The sequence below is a fragment of the Buteo buteo genome, chromosome 5 (assembly GCF_964188355.1).
Source record: "Buteo buteo chromosome 5, bButBut1.hap1.1, whole genome shotgun sequence".
Lineage (NCBI taxonomy): Eukaryota > Metazoa > Chordata > Aves > Accipitriformes > Accipitridae > Buteo > Buteo buteo.
Genome location: NC_134175.1, coordinates 50,298,356 through 50,312,364, shown reverse-complemented (window position 1 = coordinate 50,312,364; position 14,009 = coordinate 50,298,356). Strand labels below are relative to the sequence as shown.

The 14,009-nt window shown below is 40.5% G+C and overlaps 1 long non-coding RNA gene across 1 annotated transcript in view; it reads right to left on the bottom strand.

Moving 5' to 3' along the window:
• The window catches only part of LOC142031684 (uncharacterized), a 28,825-nt gene extending 18,455 nt beyond the window's left edge, over positions 1-10,370 (bottom strand). Inside the window, exons 1-3 of the long non-coding RNA XR_012650590.1 lie at positions 10,009-10,370; positions 8,587-8,868; positions 7,112-7,215 (exon numbers count right to left, since the gene is read on the bottom strand). This is a non-coding gene — a long non-coding RNA (uncharacterized LOC142031684). The remainder of the gene's footprint in view (positions 1-7,111; positions 7,216-8,586; positions 8,869-10,008) is intronic.
• Positions 10,371-14,009: the final 3,639 nt, after the last annotated feature.

The window sequence follows — 14,009 nt, the reverse complement described above, 5'->3', positions numbered from 1 at the left end:
TTCTGGCAAAGGAAATTTTTTTCTCCCCCCTATGAAATTTTCTTGGGTAACATACAACAATGCATTTTCATCACACTGTCCACAGATTTGCACACATAAAGGGACTTATACGAAGGCAAGCTATTTTCCCCCTAGGAACTCTCCATTTCCAGCAGTTATTTTAATTGCCATGCGTCACTCCTCTCCCTTCAGTGCCCTTGGCTCTGCTACTGCCACCCCAAGCGTCCTTCAACCCAAAGAGCTCAGCTCTGCCCAGCTCAGGAGGTCCCAGCCACACAGGCACACCCACATCCCAGGCAGGTCGTCTGTCCCACTTGTAGGGGGCACGATATTTCTTCTTGCTGTCTCAAGGAATGGCTCTGTGACCACCGGAGATGCTTATGGGAGCCGAGATGACCCCAGCACACGCTTTCTGGTTGAACCACTCCAGGAAAAGTGATGCAGTGCACCTTGGGTCACTTAAATAAATTATTTGAGCTGATCCTAATTTATCAGGGCGGATGAAGCTGTTCACGTGAACTAACCTTGCCACTGTGCGGTTGAATTTCCAACACTTCTTCCACTGCAGAGGCTCACGAGCTTCAGCTCTCACTACAAGGAACTGAAGAGCCAGTGTTTGATAGACACTATCTCCTCGCTGTGGCTAATGCTTCGGAGCTGTGTCGCTTCTTCACCTTTGCTTACCATCAGCCCTCCCCAATATTCACAGTTGCCCAGGTGCTCCTGCACAACAGCTGGCCACCAACAAGCCGCTTGGCTGTGCACGTCGAGTATGAGATGGTGATCACCTTGCGGATGAGGTTTTCTCCACTTCACAGAAAAACACTCAACCAGTTGTCCAGAATGAAAAAAAGAAAGTCATAAGCTTGGCTTCCCATCTAGCATACAAAATCTGAAATGACTGGGATCAGGAAAGCTTTACCATCTCAGTACATCTGCTTAAGTGCAAGGTAAAGGCCAGTGACAGAGCAAGCACTTTGTTTATTGACATTTCTTCATATCAGCTCAGTGATCTACAGGATCAATCCCTTAATTTGCAACATCTTTTAAGCATGTCAGAGATCAGAAATGAGCCATATCTTGCTTCTTAATAAGTTTCTATATAAATCACTGCCTTATTAAAAACAAAATGTAGTATCCTCCACTAATAATCAAATTCTACAGTTTAGCAATGTTAATGACCCTTTACTGTGGAACACTGAAATATTTTTATAATAAAGGTTATGACTTGCATTGTATTTATTGTAAGCAGGGGTTTTATATTTTAAAAAAAATCAATATCTTAATATGTAACACCTAAATATATGACCTTCCTATGGCTACATTTCAAAGGCAGTGTGTGTGTTCCATTTAACTTTTTTTTAAAAAAGAAAAAGCTCACTTTTCAGAAAGTTGTAAATATTCTAAAAAGCTTGTTAATCATGAAATCTTGTAAACTGAAATTTGTTCAGGGCAAGGGGAATCTATACGAATTTCAGCAAACTGCCTTTGTTTCAGATGCACTGGTTCACGTGTCAGCACGCCAATGTGTCATGCCTGGTTACATGTGTCTTGTTGTGTTAAAATTATGTTCCTGACATACCCAGGCTCAATGCCCCATCTCCATTACGTGTCAGGCTGCCCATTTTAAGAGCATTAGCTTTTCATTTCCTTATTTTTTTTGCGTTGCATGAATTCACCAACTAAAGAGTAAGACTGTTGCCCTCTTCCCATCACTGGTCCCAGTAGGCACCACCCAGCAAGACTCTCGCACCCACCAGGACTCCAAACACGCTTAAATCATACGTGGCAATAGTCCAAGCACAAAGGAGAGGCTGTACAATAAACAGCTGTTATCAGCTAAATATGACAGTATGGCTCGATTCGTACTGCTTTCCCAGAGCCCTCCCTGAAAGCCCCGCTCCTCCTCACAGGAGAAATAACAAATTTCATCTGTCACCTGTGCAAAATATGCTTTCACGTTAAACATTCACCGCCAGCTCCCTGACGAAAAGCTGTGGGGGTGTAGGAAGGTGGCTGGCTCCCTTTGAGGGGTACGTCCAGGTCACTTTTCGTGCCATGGATGTTTCAGCTAAGGGTCGTTGTTTCCAGCGGACACAGAGGAGGCTGGCAGGCAGACGGTGCGCACAACTTTGTGGTTAACTACAAATCCTCGATAAATTAACCAAACGTGGGCTTTGATCCCACCGAAAGCAATCTAGGTAGGATTACTGTTCACAAACACAATTCTCATCCAGCTGTTAGACACTCAGACACATGCCAGTCTCCAGTGCTAACATTTGTTTCTGTTAAATTCAGTTAAATTCATCAAAATATTTTGCCTCTCTCTTCCTCTGAAATACTGCATTATAATCAGCCCAGTACACAGGACTGACTTTGGGATAACTAGAAATCAGCAGTAAACAGAAGTTTCCTTACAAGGACATTTTGAATTTCTTTTCCTTCTTATGTACCAGTGTTGAAATGTCAAAACTCTCATCACAGGGCTCAAGACTTAAATGTGTATTTTAGTAAAATTATAACTTTTTCTCTTTATTACGGATGTAAAATAGATAAAAACTAGTATTGAATTTTTATGGGGCTACAGTGGTAATATGACAGATGTCAGATGAAAATTTTGTGCATTAGAGTCAGATTTTTTTAGTTGCCTCTTAAACCAGAGCACAAGGTAGAAGCCCATGGTACAACACTTCACAGTGGCAGTGGGAATAACTCCCATAAACACCCAGCTTTTACTCTATCATACATGCGTCCTCTCCATACACCTGACAGTCAAAAATTGGAAGCCTCCTTGAGTAAGAGTCTAGGGAGCAGTCACCCGAAAAAGTCTACAGCTCTGTTTTTCCATAATATTCATTGACATTACTGATCTTTTCAAGTGAAAAGCAAACATCCTATCACTTAATATCATAACATATAAAGCTGCACAGCCACGAACAGAAGCAGCAATGTGCTAACTTTTTGAATTCCTGTACTAGGACTACCTCTCCTCTGGGAAAGGGACCCCAGACCTCAGAAATTTACATTATAAATTATTTATAAAAACACAAAAGTAAAGTTAACATGTTCATTAAGTGAAGAGTTTTCTATAGCTGACTTTGCAAGTACCTTACACGTTCGGGTCTTGAGGTAACATACTTCAAAACTGACAGAAACCGATTTCATAAAAGCAAGAAGTAACAAAGCAAAGAATAATCAAGCTCTCAAGCATAATTATGTTACAAGTCAATGTTTCTCCAACAACAGCAGTTGATGTGCACTGTATTATCTCATACACTCATAAAAAGTAACAGATATTACCTGTTGGTGCAAGATTTTAGTAACAAGTGCTGACTTTGGAAGCTAACATAACTACTGACCTGTATACGATAGGCGATCATAAAGGTACTCGAGCAATTAAGTATGAATAAGTCTGAAAAATTCACCCGGTGACAAGAGTCAGACTGGGCTAAAACACACTTACTATTTCATAATTCAAACTGTAACTTTGCCTGATTACAAGGCTCCATATGTCTGAAAAGTAACCTGCTACAGCCATTTTCAGCTACGTTTCAAATAGCTGGGCAGCTTATGACCCAGCCGTGGTAAGACCCTGAGATAACATGGGGTTCTAGTTTGGGACTTTTTGAGCTGCACCAGAAGTTTTCTGATGAAAATTTGAAAGGCAAATTTGTTAGTCTGAAGCTAAACATGTTTTTTTAATGGAATTGACTGGTTTACATCTTGCAGCATTCCAAAAAATTAAAAATAATAAACATCTCAGGCTTGCTGCCTCTTTAGCTGGACAGGTTTCCCACAGCTGAATCCTTTGATGATACTCTTTGGACTTTCTATTTTAAGAAGTCATCCCTTTCTGCTTCTCTCTGGAGGCAAACTCTTCTGCTCTCCTGCCAATCTTCCTCCTGACCTTTCTGTCCTATGTACTTGGCCCTTCCATCTCTTTTCCAAAGCCCTTTCTCTCTCCTTCCACACTGCTAGACCCTCTTAATTTCCAGTGCCAATAATTCCCCCTCATTTGCCAGCAGACCTCTTCCTCTGCCCTGGTTGCCAAACTATTTAATCTTCTAGCCCTCCTTCTTCACTTCTGCCAGAAGATTTCTTCAACTTCCAGAGAAAGCGTATTGCCAAGACCACCCCATGTATTTGCACCACTGTAAGAGCCAGTATTGATACAACTGGATATATTAATGGCAGGAACCACATGTAGCAGTAAAAAAACTATGTTATTATGACATTGAAGTTATATGTAAACATTGACCTTAATTGCACATCAAGAGGAAATTACTTTTCAAATGCTATAGGTAATAATTTTAACTCAGTCTCTAATTTCCAAACCAAAATATTATGTTAAAGAACACATAAAGATATACTGGAGACCACCTTTTTTGCATCGAGAAGAGAGACCTGCTTAGTAAACACCTCTTTACCATAAAAATAGCAATATGGTTAGATCAGCTGCTTTGTACGAGTTTCCTGTGAACTGCCTATTATTTGTTGCAATAGCTGCAAGAGAGTATTCAACAGCCTCTCGCTCTTCAGCACACTCATTGACATCGTTCTTAACAAAAACTATAACTCTCACTACAGATTATTTATCAGACCCCCTTCAGGCCATGTGTCAGACCAAGAACCTAGGGACTAAGGGAGGATGTCCTTTTTGGCCTTGGACAAAGACCTTACCTATAAATGCATATTATTCTTTCCCAGCTACTGCAATATATCTTTATCCACTCCAGCCATAATAATACTTAAACGTGATGACATTGTCATTCAAAAGCTTCAGGCTTGATTACCATAGTTGTCATAGTCACAGTAGGAAACGAGTAACTTGAAAAGAATCGCAAATCTTTTGGAGTATAGCAAACCAGAAGCAGAGGCGGCCTCCAAGCCCATCATCCTTACACAGAGCCCTCCTCCCATTAAATATCGAGCTAGATACTTCAATTCATTTTGAGTTTTCAAAACCCTCTGAGGGACAGACCGGCTCTGTGGGCTCCATCACCCAGCACGAACGCACTTGCACTTGAGAATTGCCTTCAAATAGGAACATAACCAAGAAGCAAACTCATGGAGACAAATTAAGTGGTTCAGGCAACAAAAAGAGACTCACTCCTAAAAATATAGCAATGATTAGAATACCAGCATTTCTAAAAGCCACTAATAAATCTTGCTTTATTGACCTACAGCAGTCTCACAAAAATAACACCATAAAATAGACAACTCCACAAACACCTCTTCATGGATTGGGGGGGGGGGGGGGAGAATAAATGCCTCCTTTGCAAAATTTTGAAACCAAAAAGATGAATGCTGCATAAATACCTATGCTCATACGCAAGTAAATTGATAAAAACAGTTGTGAATTTAGGCAAAACGTTTTAAAAAACTCTGCTTGCCTGGTGTAAACATTCCTCAATATAAGGACATCATTTTCTCAGCTCAGAACATTTCAGCCTACAAGCCGTTCTCAACCTCAGACCTGTAAAGTCTTAAAAGCTTATTATGGTTTTGAGGGCCTTCAAGCTCTCCCTGTACCAGTTTTTACCTGGCAAAGGTACCCATCCTAATCTTCAAGTTCACATTTTATGCAGCAAAGTAGAACAGCTTTCAATTTAGGGAATAAAACACCCTCCAGCTGAAGAAAATTCTCACATTACAGTATGTTAAGAAAAATCTACTTCAATTGTGGTCAGTTGTCATGGAGAAAAAAGGAGGGGAAAAAAGAAGTATATTCCCATGTGAAAACCTTTCTCATTTAGGAAAAAAGGAAAGAAAAAGAAAAAAAAACACACACAAACAAAACCCCAACTCCCCTCCTTCCTGCGCTTGACATTTTATGCAAAGTAGGTGAATCTGGAACGAAAGATCATTTAAAAAATACTCATTATGCTATTTATGTACATAAATGCGGTTGTGTAAAAGTATAACAGGAATGCATTCACAATTGGTTTAAGTCATTTTCTCTTGGCAAACCACCATAAAAAACAGGGGCGTCATGGCGCCACCAGAATCCTAAATTGTGGTGGAGAATCATCAGGACACATGGCATTAATCTCTGTCTCCTTGCAGGAGACACCCTTGCCTGCATTACTGGCCTGTCTCTTAAATCTAAGACGTTGTAACTTGAGTTTAAAATGACACCATAAATAAGATATACTCTCCCTCCCCAACAAACAAATTACCTACTTTATTAAAAAGACACATATTTCAGACAGTTTACTCCTGTTAGAGTTCTTCGTTGCCAAAGCACACCGAAAGCGTAATACTCATGGGTTAATAATAGTTCTTCTAATCTTCAGTATTCGTCTTGGACATGATTCAGACTACTGAGAGACTTTTTAAATATATACGCAAAATTAGTTAACCCATTGGTATTACATTCTTGTGACTTTGGATTGATCACAAGACTGTAGGGATCTCATTATGCCATACCAATTTATTTTCCCTAGTGACTGAGAACGCTTAGCTGTCTTTTAATATCTTACTATTAATTGCTTACTAAGTTTTCAAATCTTCTTTTTCCTTCTTCCAAATTTAGGCAGAGCAGAGTTTTGTTAATGCAGCAATTTAAAATATCACCGTTCTCTTTGCAAATTTCTCCGTGACTTGTAAACATTTTTTAAAATGTTCTACCAGATGAAATTCATGTCTTTTAAAGGAAACTGTGTCTCTATTTTGGTGGACAAAAAATAAAAGACTGATAGTTTGGGAACACCCACTCAAGATAAAATAAGGATCCTGGAAGATTTCCTGTGGGGGTTAATGGAGGCCAGGCCAATGGTAACTGACCTTGAAGTCCCCAGATGAAGCTTCATGTTTGTCCTCAGTTTATTTATGTATTTTTTTAAAGTATTCTTCAGAATGCAAATCTAAGTTTGTCAATCCTCATATGGTGAGAGTCCAAAAAATGTCACTAGTAAGTGCCACCTTTATATGCACTTACACAAAAAAAAAAATAGGGAACTCAATATGGAAATATTTTTAGTTTATTTTCTTATATTCTACTTAGTGCAGCATTACCGAAAACATGCTAACATAATTCAGAGATAGTACAGCAGCATAGCATTAGCATATTAAATAATTAGCAGATATAGGTATTTTAAATGAAACTTACCCACAATGACACATGCTTAATTCAGATTGTGAGCCATAGAGTGTGCTTTTCCCAACAAGTTATATGACTGTAATACTGTCTTAAAAAGCTATTATTTTAGATACCTCGGAAAAAGAGGAAAAAAAAAAAAAGTGTTAAAGATCCATACGCAGGGTTTCTGCAAATGAATATGATGTATTCCAGAAACAACATGCATTCACACAGACACTCAATAAGAAAGGGACTGTTTACTCAGTTTATAGCTTGAAAACCACTAGGGACTGTGTTCCAGTATGGGAAATTTTAGTACAGTGCATTGTTAATACAAAATAAAAAGCAAGCCTGGGAAGTTAGGATTATATTTTTTTGAAAATGCTTGTTCAGACCATTAAAAAAAATATTGCCTTCTAATGTCAAAGTACGAACAAATACTTTTTCAGATGAATAAAATCTGTAATCAGTTAGATAAGAGCAATATGCCTTTTTTTGGCATTTAATCAAACAATGAAATCACATACACATTTCCTGACACAAAAGACAAATGATGTAATAATCTGAAGGAGTTTCTCTATCTCCTTGGAACTTTGCATACTTGACTTGTTTTCCATATTTTGTGACTTTAAATGGTGGGAAAATTATATTAAAATGCTTGTAGCAGTTCCTCTAAACTAGCATCCTTTTTGTTTTATTGTATTTAATATAAAAGCAGCAATTATTTGATTTCAAAGTTATGAAAATATGTACCTTATGAGAAAACAAGCAATTTAAGCTTTAATTGGTGTCATTTTTCACAGAACTGGCAAGATTCTTGCATCCCTGGCATGTTGTTTTCTATAAAACTGCAGAGCTGCTTTCAATGAATGTTTTACGAATGTATAAGTTGTTACATGAAGGTATGCGAGTGGATGCCTGGAAATATAAGATTTCTGGGGGGATTTATTCACAAAAGATGCATTTCATTTCATAGTGTATATACTGTAATTTTTCCTTAATATTCCTAATGTGTTTTGCTTCCCATTAAGCATTTCTTCCACTCTTGTATGGGAAGAAAGGGGAGGTATACAAGAGGGATATTTTGCACAAGAGAAATAGAAATAAAGATGGGGGAAACAATAGCAAAAACTGCTTTGAAAATATTATCGTAGGTACATTTTTTTGTGTAAAATTAGACACCCCAACCAGTTGGGTTTTGGTTGGGTTTGGTTTTTTTCCTCCTTAGTGGAAGGCTCAATCCCTAATTTAACTTTCCTCCACAAAGCTTATAATACTTATGTCCTTACCTGTCAGGGGCACGTGTGTAAGGGCATGATTTTCTTTTTTAACTTATTTTAAATAGTACCCACAAGATGTGAACTAGAGGACTCTGACACTAATTCTTGTAAAGATGTACCACAAGAGATAACCCCAGTTAAAGAGCTTGGCCTGCCATGTACAGCCATCCAACCCCACACCAACCATGGAAAGGGGTATATGACTGTAGATGACCAGATACCCACCAAAGCGTTGCGATGGCCCAACCTCGAGAAGAAAGCTCGTGCTGACTGAGATATAACCTCAAACCTGAGACACGGCCGTAACTTTTGTCAGTGTCGGGGCCTTCGGAAGGAGCAGGAACCTCATGGGTGCTGTGTCCTGCCGTGCCACCCGCCTTCAATGCCCTCTCAGAAGCTTGTAGGGCCAAGATAGGAAGGGGCTTCGCTGGCCTGTAGGGTGGTAGGGATGTCCAGTAAGAGGGTGTTTCACCAGTGGGTTGGTCCAGGGCTTGGTGCCATCCCAGTCTAAGAGAAGGAGAGGCACGGTGTCAAGAAAGGCGTGGAGGAACGCCGTCGTTGTGGGTCCATCAGCCCCACAGCGAGAGGGAGCAGCCCTCCCTCTCCATGGGACCGTCCTTCCCTTAGCGCGGAGACAGCAGCCACCGCTCAACGAATACGTGTAACACACGGACACTGGTGCTTTGCTTTAGCAAGCAGATACTTAGACATGACATCAGCCGAAAGGATTTCAATGAGCAAACATTTCACCCTGCACATGGGTCAAACTTGTGAATTAATTCTTTCATATACCCAGGAAATTATTTCTTCCAGAATAACTACTTTCCATTAAAAGCCCACCATTGCCACTGGATTTGGAGTCTGCCCTGTATGGTCAGCCACACGCGAGGTGGTCAGTGTCTCAAAGACTGAGAGCACAGAAGACCAGAGCATTTTTTTCCCCCTCTTAAAAATTAGGAACACCATGAGCTGAAGTGTCACAAGCTACCACATGGGGAACATCAGCATGCCTCAGCCTCAACCAGGAGGGCACAGTGGTGCTGAGCACTTAATTAAGGCCTCACAACCATTTAGTCCGTAATTTCTCTGTTCTAGATTTTACAAGGTAGACACCAACGCCTTTGGCTCACAAATGTTTCTACTCGACCACATGTTTACTGGAACCAGTAGTGGGTACCTATGAAATATCCAAACGCACTGACAGGCCCTGCAGCCTCTCCTCTCCTCATCTACCTTATACGTTCCCCTCTTAGATCAAAACACCTACTACGGCGAGTTTCTATCTGCCTGTGACCATTCCTTCTTTACACTTCAACGTTTTAATTAAAAAGCAATAAAACACTTTAATTTGAGGTTTGTACATAAAAATACAAGTAAAAATGGCCTGAACACTGGGCAAATACTATTGAAATCTGAGCTGAAAGGCAGTTAGAGTAACTTTAACCACCTGAGAAATGCAATAATCACCCTGAAATGCACAGCCTGGAGTGTTTTATTGCCATTATAAACTGCAATTTATACATTAAAATAAGGAAAACAGTCAGACCCATCCATTTATGAGCTATAATAAATATGGTTATGACATCACTGACAACCAGTCACAAACTTCCAAACACATTCAGAGCTCTAAAGCAATTTCACGATTACCTTTTAAATCTGTTTTCTATCAGCAGATGTGTATTTCTTGGGTGTGCACATAGCCACAGGCCTGACTCAGCAGCCGTGTCTTCATGGATGCAAAGGTCTCCTGCATTCTGCAAGCTCTTGGCCTGACTTTGTCTTTCATGTTTCTTCCACTCCTTCGGTCCCCTTCTATCCTTACCATCTTCTATCTTCCCCATGACACTCACACAAAAAAACCAAATGAAAACAAATCCAATTGTTAGAGAATCATTCCTAATTTTTTTAGCTCTCAAAACATCACCTTAACAAAATTTGGGGAGAATGCTGCTATTGTGGAAACCTCTAAAATGACCATTAGTGCTCTCATGAAGTCCCTCTCTTTGAGAGATGAATATTTCTCAACATTTACACTAAGTGGTTGCACCCCAGAAGAGTTAGTCATTGCATGCAGCCTTGAATACAGCTGCTCAATCGCTTTTGCTAGATTTCTCTTTCAAACACAGCCCCAACTTTTGTTCTTTCCACTGTTGCAAGTTTCTTGGGGGAGGAGAGTTTCTAAAAAGGATAAATCGTACCTCAGGGAACAGCTCTTCTCTAAGAACAAGCTAACAGGATAAGCCTATAATAGAAATATAAATCAACTGCAAAACTTTTTTTTTTTTTTTTTTTTTCCAGAGTGTTTTTCTCTCAGAACCAGCAGTGCCACAGTTTCCTTCTCTACTGCTCAACTCCTTTCCTGATGAAACCTGTCCTGGTCCCTCTGCCTTCCAACTACCAACACATTTCTCACATGTGCTGTGGCTTCATCAGGATCAAAGATCTTTGACTTCATCCTCAGCGTCCGGTAACCTGGAGCTAAGCTGGAGAAGACGAGCTATGGTAGCAGTTGCATGGGCCTGATCCAGCAGCGGCTGCCAAACACGAGGGCCCCCTACGTGGAGGACAACAGCTGAAGACATTCAGATCAGAGGGAACTCGCTGTGCTAAAGCCAAGAGGAGCTGGGAGCCACAGGGTGAGGAGCAGCCATCAATTTGGTGCCATGCTGCGTGCAAGACAGGCTGGAGCAATGCGCCGGGGTGACCTGTCTGATTCACCATCCCAAGCAGAGGCTAAATACCAAGTGAGGGAAGGAAGGAGCGCACATCGTGCTCTAGAAGACACAGCCTTTGATATGCCTAGCTAAACACAAAGTCTTCTAAGATTTAACAGTACTGACCATGTTATTTTAACATTTTATCCCTCCCACTCAAAGCACCTCATTCCCCTTCTGCTCCTATCTTCATAGCCCAGTGGTGATTGCTTTTCATCTCCCCACATTTTCCCTTAAATCAGTCCAACTTTCCTGCAGAATGTATTCCTGATTTTCACTCTGCAAGGTTGTCATCTCACCAGGGGAGTGATCTTCAAACCCTCCACCTTCACTTGTGTCGTGGTTTAACCTCAGCTGGCAACCAAGCCCCACACAGCCGCTCACTCCCCCACAGTGGGATGGGGGAGAGAATCAGAAGGGTAAAAGTGAGAAAACTCATGGGTTGAAATAAAGACAATTTAATAGGGAAAGCAAAAGTTGCACATGCAAGCAAAGCAAACCAGGAAATCCATTCCCCACTTCCCACGGGCAGGCAGGTGTTCAGCCATCTCCAGGACAGCAGGGTTCCATCACGACTAGTGAGGACTTGGGAAGACAAATGCCATCACTCCCAGTGTCCCTCCTTCCTTCTTCATCCCCCTTCAACTTTATCTGCTGATCATGACGTCCTATGGTCTGGAATACCCCTTGGGTCAGTCGGGGTCAGCTGTCCCGGCTGTGTCCCCTCCAACTCCTTGTGCCCCCCCAGCCTCCTCGCTGGTGGGGTGGGGGGAGAAGCAGAAAAGCCCTTGGCTCTGGGTAAGCACTGCTCAACAGTAGCGAAAACATCCCTGAATTATCAGCACTGTTTCCAACACAAATCCAAAACATACTAGCTACTATGAAGAAAATTAACTCTGTCCTGAGCATCAAATCTCAGCCCTTGGTGGAAATTTTTAGCACAAAAGTACCAGCAAATGGACGCTGGCCAAGCAGAAAAATGGATTTAAAAAACCCACTGCAAGTACCTTGTGGCCAGCAAAGGTAGGATAGCATGGGCAGTATGCGACAGGAGAACAGTGGTCAGATAAGATAAAGCCTTTTCACAGGCCTTTACAGAAATTTCCTCTGAAGACACACTATGGTTATTTGCACACAGAATGATCTTAGTAGTCAGCAAGACTCAAGATATTCGTCTTTACAATGACCCTCTGAAGCAGATGAAGAGAGGACTATTTTTACCACTTTGAGGAAGTAAAAACGGAAAAACAAGGATATTCTGTGATTTTTTTCATGATTGTAGAAACCACGGAAAACAATGGCAACTATGGCAAACAATTTTCAGGTGACTTATTTTATAGTGTCTATAGAATGCTTATTAATACCTGAAATGCAAGAACCAAGATTTTCACCTTGAATTTGAGGTTTAGATGAAAAGCACAGAGCTCTTAAACTTGACTCGGTATTTTCAAGTAAGCCAACAGAGAGTGAAGTCCAGATCTTCACTACTGGAGTATCACCTCTTCCATTCAGCCAGATTCATCCAAATATCTTAACCAAATCTGATGACATGACTTTTGTCTCTGTGACTTCACCTGCCCACCAATACAGGACACAGCCTCTTTTGTCAATATTTGCAATTTTACATTACCTTGAGCATCATTGGCAAATGTGCATTTCATTCCACTAATGTTTTGCTTTCATTTGAGGAAGACACCAAGTCATTTCTTCACCCATGTTGGGAATCTCCTGTTAGCATAAAAAAAAAAAAAAAAGGAAGGGGATAAAATTGCTCCTTCTTTCAGCACAATACTCCCTGCAGCACAGAGATATATACATTTCTTCTCCGGTACCATCCTACACTGCATCAGGTCAGTAATATGCCATGAAAGTCCAAGGAAACCTTCATAGTTTCGCAGCAAGTGCAGTGGCAGGCCTAAAGTTTTGTAAGGAAAATTTATTTATTGACCAGAGAGGAGACTGCAGGCAGGTCCATCAGGAGGGTCACAGCAAAACAACGGTCAGCACAAGAAGATCGCTAGAAGACGTTGATTTCTTCAAACCTCTTCAGGGCACTGGCTCTCACCAGTTGCGTAAAAGTAGGCCAGGCACTAAGGAAGCTTTTTCTTTCATTTTGAATGTATGTTAATATTTGAAAGGATTCATTCTGACTAACTCCCATGGATTTGGTTGACATGCTGCTGGTGGTGGAAAGGAGAAAGAAGCAAGTAGTTAAAAATAATCAACACTGGTGGTTAGTAAAAGCTGCAGGCAAGATGCTGAGAAGGGAAGATGGGGATGATCTCTCACTTCAAATAGTTTCCCCCAGCCTTCATCACGTATCAAAACCGGAATGGAATGCATTTTTAAAATGTAAGCAAGTTAATGTCTCTCCTTGTGTTCATAACTGAGCAAAGGTAGATGGGGACCAGGCGGGGGAAGCGCTGCTCTTAATCTGGCATAACGCATGCATACATACACACGGACACACATCCGCACCCAACGCTTCTCAACCTTGTGTCTGTGATCTGAGTGCTCCTAGTGAAAGAAGTCACTTTGATAGTCTGAATTTTAAGAAAATTCATAATACAAATTCAAAATTTCAAAAGTGATTGTAAGAATATGTGTGTGCATGTGTCTATCAAGCACGTATGTTCTTCCAGGAAAATAAATCTTATTTGATAAACTGCAAATTTACTTAACTTCATAGACTTTTCAGGTTCAGCACATAACATTTTTTCTACTGATGCAGAATAGTTTTTCTCACTTTCATCAGAAAATCATTTCTTAGTTGGAAAAAACCCAACTCTTTAGTGCTCTGTATTAATATTTTTAATAATTTAAAATGTTTATCAGTTTAATGTATCCTAGATATCCAATTATTTGCAGACTTTCACTTACACATTGCTAATGGGACAAACATCTTCTTGCCTCATTTCTTTTTATTTGGGAAAA